We start from the raw sequence: 6140 nt of genomic DNA on the forward strand, positions 1-6140 counted from the left end.
CCAAAATGAAGATGATTGTCCTTTGGTGTCTTCAAATAGGTAAGAAATGCTTGCATTGTGGCCAGATTAATGTTTGTTGTTGCTGTTGAGCTGCCGCCGTGCAGAGCACTGTTGGATATTCGTGTGCAATTTATTTTTGCGTTGTGAAGAGGGGGTGTTAAACCGATGCTTATTGGCCCTTTTAGTTTTCAAATGTGTTCGTGTGCAGTGTTGTTAATCTTACTGAAAAAAAGTAATTAATTATAGTTACAAATTACTTCTCCCAAAAAGTAATTGCGTTAGTAACTCAATTACCTGAATGTAAGAGTAATTAGTTACTTGGCAAAGTAATTGGTGATAATTACTTTTTTTTTTTTCCTCAAAAAAAAAAAAAAAAAAAAACATTGGCCACACGATGGGAAGTTTTTTGTGAAGGTTTTTGGTACAATTGGCCCGAGCCCAATTCTTTACCCTAATTTACCCTTTACCCTGAACCAACTGTTAAAAGTTGTTAAAATTGCTCCCATTATTGCATTAGTTCCCTTCTCTCTACTTTCGACATATGTACGTTTTAAAACTGTTTCATCATTTAAAGATAGATTTAAGTCAAGATTTTGCCGATTTAGAAGTATTTTAGATGAAAAGTTACTTAGGTTCGCTGGGAAGGTTTTCTCCAACAGAGCCATTCTAAAAAATGTACTGCTTTAAGATGGCGGCTGTCTACTAACTCATTTAGTGCCATGTCTGTCATTTTGCATCTAATTATATCTATGTACAGTACAAGGGGTATTTACCATGTCTACCATATCTACCACAACATGTGGGCGTAGTTTGTAGGCTATCTGCTACAACATGTATTATTGGAGCTACCTAGCATCGCGTTTTCTCGGCGTCACAACTTTGCCTCCTACCTACTCCTGTTCTGCTCTGTCGTCTCGGTGAGTCCGTCTCCCTCAGACTGTTCGACCAATATAGTAACGCATGCCTTTCCGTCCTCAGTAACGGTAACGGCGTTGCCAAGATGAGAAAAGTAATTAATTAGATTACCCACTACTGAAAAAAATAACGCCGTTAGTAACGCCGTTATATTGTAACGCCGTTATTAACAACACTGTTCGTGTGTCATTGCGCCTTCTAGCACATTTATTTTCCAATACAAAAACTCCAACACACACTGTGGGTGAAATAAAACTATCCAGCATGCGTGTGTACTGCCATTGTGCACGCCTTGTATGGAGAAAACTCACAAGCATAACAAATTTGGACCGAAATGGGTGTTTTGGGATGGGAAATTTTTAAAAAAATATATCCTCAGCACCCCTTGCTGTGTGTCTTCCAGCGCCCCTGAAAATGTTATATTTCTAACATACCGAATACATTTATAAGAAACCTTTATATCTATTCATAAAATAAATTACATCTAAAATGTGTTAAAATTTATTTCAGCCCTGCTGCTGAAAGAAGTCTTTTTTTTTTTGTATGCGTGTGCGTGTGTGTGTGGTTTTTATGGGTTTTTTTTGTTTTGTTTTTTGCCGTTTTGTGTAAATCGTTTTTATTTTTGTCTCTTATAGCGTGTAAAAATGTTTAACATGCTCTGGGTATCTTGCTTGGTGTCATTTTTCTCAGCACAACATCATTTCTATGAACTGTGAAGAAAACCACAATATCAGTGTTGTTTTTGGCAACCCTTTTAATTTTCGTCCTTGTCTTTTGAACGATAATAGTTATTTGTCTTATCCATATTTTAGTCATTTCAAAATGTGTTTGTCTAGTTTTTCTTGACGAAAACTCAGACTAGTTTCGTCTAGCTTTAGTAAGTGTTTACTTAAAAAGTATTCGTCTGTAAAATTCAAATATTTTAGTCCAAAAATAAATATATAAATAAAGGTTTCCAACTATATCGAATGAACATTGACAGATGAGTAAATATTTTAGCGTCTACAAGGACAACACCAACTTGGTGATAATACACACTCAGCAAGAAAACAGTACATAATTTTCAATTAATTATACCCACCTGGACGCTACAAACTGTATGTAAAAAAAGAAAAAAAGTCAGAGTTTTTAAGAGGACGCAAGCCGTTAGCATTAGCCTAAGGCTAACGTGAATGATATGCTAACGCTACGAGTAACATTTAGTTTGTGATGATCACTCAGCACCTTTAGAGTTTAAAGCAACATTGCATATTCTCTCTTGCTAAAATAAAACAAATCTTACAGTGTGTGTTTCAAAACAAGCAAGCCTGGAGAGGACACTGGCGAGTTGGGGGTGCGCAGCACATCACATCAGTGACACAACCAGACATGGCCACAATGTAGGCTAACTATTCATAAAAATGTTAAACATTGTGAACATGTGACGGAAACTATGGCGCATTTTCGTCTCATTCTTGTCTCATAGACGAAAATTGCATTCGTCTCTCTATGTTTTAGTCTCCCAAAACACATTTTTAGCTCATTATGGTCTTGTCATGGTACGTCGATGAAATACTCGGTTATCATTATCGTTGACAAAAACAACACTGCACTAAAACCTATTAAATTACCATTTTAGGGGAAAAAAATACATGAAAATAATCAAATTCCGACTTGAGAAATACGTATACAGAAGTGAATCGTCAAGACGTCTAGTCCCAAGAGCACGAGTGCCCTCTAGTGTCTAGTGCGTCACACATGCATGGATAAAGATATTTTCTATCCTCGCATTAAAACGAGCATATCTCCGGTTTTCTGTGGTTTTGTGTGCCAAATAAAAACTGGGAGAGTCCTCAATGTGAAAAAGTTTAAACTTTAAACATTTAAACGTTCTTTTTTTTTTTCACGGTTCTTTAAAGACACGATGTCATTGATCACGCAGTTTTGATCATACGACTCGTGACTGTCAATATACAAAGCAGAACAGTAAGAAAAGTGCAAACATAAAAAAAATAATAATAACTTCGAGGCTGCGTTATTTTTTGGGTTGTCCATGCTGTTGTCTTCCGTTATCGTCATGACTAGCGACAGTAACTCGACCAATGAGATGAGCGGGATTTCATATTGCCATTGTTATACTCGTATGCTCATTGGTCACAAAGCAGGCTGCATTATCTTAAAGACACTATTTTTTAGTTTCATGGTAATACGGGGTAATACGGGACAAAGTGCGTCCCTTGTAACGGGACGCGTACTTTAGTTTCTGAATACGGGACGATTCATTTTTTTTCAAAGGACGGTTGGCAGCTGGAGCATGCATGCACACACACATACACTTTCTTTCACTCTAAACAATTTTCATAACTTGAAAAACCTGGTTTTTATTGGATGCCATTCTTTAGTTAGCTTTAGCAATTAGCTTCAGGGGCAAAAAAAAAACAGTCCAGTGTTCGCACAGCAATATGTCTGGAATGCTGCTTTTCATGCGAGCGATCCTGCCGGGGGGTCAGCGGCTTTTGATTTTCGTGGTTTACTAAATAAGATGTCAACAAGGTGTTTCCTTGACACATTATTGAGCCAAAAAAGGAAGGTGCAGAAATGAATGCTCTGTTCCCCCTTTTTCCTCAATGGGACCCCTAATCTCCTCTTTCTGGCCTGAAGGGCTTCGGCCCTCGGCCGCCCGAGCATAGGCCCCCGCTAGCGCACGGCGCTTGGTCGGCCATCTCGGCGAGCATGTGTTTATAAAAGCCACTTGTCAGGGCACAATACTTGAACTAACTTCTTTTGAGGGAACAGTGTGAATCTGTGTAAAGCCTTTTCCCAAACTCCTTTCGGAGGCGACGGGCCATTGAGAGCAGCCCAAGAAGGAGGATTATCTTCCTGGACGGCGGCGCATTTCCGAGAGAGCTGATTAGCTCTGCGCGCATTGTTAAATCGAGCAAAGGCAGGCCCTAAAGGAGTGAAAGGAGCCAAATAGGTGGGCCCGTTGGAATAAAGCAGCAGCAGGAAGCCTCACGCAAGTTTTCCCAACATTTTCTCCCCCTCAATCGCCGCTCTGAGGAGGTGCGGCGTGAAAAAGGAGATTAGCATACAAAATTAAAGGCGGGATGATTTTTATAAGGGCAACTTGCCTCATGCCCTCCACTGAGACCCCCCCTCTGGGTTGTACTACTCTGTCTGGACAAAGTTAATTAAACTAGTATTAAACAGTAAAGAAACTCGGGCGTTCTTTTGAGGATTATCAAGACGAGGGAGGGAACGGGAGGGATTGGTTGTGGGGGTGAAATTGAGAAAAGCACGATGGAGCGAAGTTGAACGGAGTTGAAGGGTTTTTCTGGACTGGCCCCCTCTCCGAGGCCCCACCTTGAGGACCCTAACCCACTTGTGTGAACAATGAGAGAAGTAGCGCTATGTTTACTTCAAAACAACAGACACCAGATGATACAAGGAAGGGTTTATTATTCTTTACATCATGGCAGAATAGAAAACAAACAGGACTAATAATACAACTAAGGCGGTGCAATAAATTAACAATGTACAGTACAAAGTGCTTCATCTTATATACATTTAAATACATGGAGAGGGAAGCAAATGTAAGTTAGAGTTGAATTCCGATAGATTGCCAAATCAAAAAAACTGACATGGATATTTAAACTTTATAGTCATTTGTTCTATTAATGACAGCGTTAGACGTCCAATCCATTTTGAGTTGTTAAGTGAATGTCTATTGTAGTGAAGGGCAGGATATGAGTTCAAAATGAATTAATTTAGGTGGTCATGAACTCACTTTCAGACATTGGAGCATTTTGACTTGAAATTTAAAAAATATTTCTAACATTGTTTGTTCTTCAGTAATCAGAAATAGAACAGGTAGCTTTTTCAAAATGCAACCGTTTTACCCATAAACCAAAAAGTTTAAACTTCGAAGTAAATTTTGGTTTTCTTTATGTCGTGTTCATTCAATAAATCAACTAAAACAATAATTACGAATGGTTTTGGACAGCAAATGTATTTAATGTTGCACTCGCAAAAAAGCATGACAGTCCTGGCCTCACATGTTGTCTAACGCATGTTGAAAATCAACACAAAATGCTTTTGGAGTGATGAAAAAACTCATGATGTCATTAGTGTAACGCAAGACTTGAACTTTTGTCTTAAATTAGCAGTGCAAAGTACAGGTAGTCCCCGGGTAACGAACGAGTTCAATTCCTACGCAGACGACGTAGCCCGAATTTCCGTGTAAATCGGAATCAACCCTTTAAAATTTCAAATACCTATCCAAAAAGTCCAAAAGTATTGCATTTTGTTTAATGGTGGGGGATACACTGCCCTCTGGCAGGAGTGTAGGGTCTGGTTGGACTGTCTTTCAATAATGCTTCCATACAGGAGCACTTAGACGTCTCACATAGATAAAAGATAGTTGAGGTCTGCTTTTGCCCACATAAGGCTATAAGTTGCTTCAGCTAATATATGTTTGTGTATGCATTTGTAATTAAGTTTAGAGCCACAGTTTGTCAAGTTACGTATGAGCGATTTGCTATGAGAATTGTTAATACGTTAGCATTCGTAGCATTTGAGCTAGCGGATTTATATGAGACAAATTAGGCTAATTTAATCCACTAAATTTACATATTGATCAGACAAGATGGACGTTTGAACACCAATCGTTTTGTGTTGAGTGTTTTATCGTTAAAATGTGTACCGTTTTGAACAGACGTATACATATGTGCGTTACAGCTTTACAAATTATCAAAAGTGAAGGACGTTAAAAGCTTTAAGAAGCACAAATGCTTTGTTTGCTGTCTGTCAAGCCGAACAACAACAAAAAAAACACTGGAGACAAAACAGCGGACGAGGCTCCGGCGTCATAAAGTGGAAATCACATAAGTCGTGTACGTCGTAACCCGGGGACTACCTGTACCGGGGTAGTGAGAGTTAGCGAAAAGTTATGAGCTCGCTAGGTTTGGTGGAATGCAAAAATGGTGTGATTTACTGTATGTTATGATGTTCTCCATAGGTGATGTTTATGCATTGCGAAAGAGATATGCCGATTAATTGTGTGATTCCAAATGTCTTGAAAAAAAAAACAATATTGACCTGCTAGTCCCAAGCAAAGGCCAATATGGCCTCTCCCCTGGAAAACCCAGAGGTGGCCAAAATGACCCAAGTGCTTTAGAAATGGCAAGTCATTGTCCGACAGACAACAGCCGTTCATATTGAAATGCAACCACTACACATACATTAAC

This window comes from Corythoichthys intestinalis, chromosome 10 (genome assembly GCF_030265065.1).
Source record: "Corythoichthys intestinalis isolate RoL2023-P3 chromosome 10, ASM3026506v1, whole genome shotgun sequence".
Taxonomy (NCBI): domain Eukaryota; kingdom Metazoa; phylum Chordata; class Actinopteri; order Syngnathiformes; family Syngnathidae; genus Corythoichthys; species Corythoichthys intestinalis.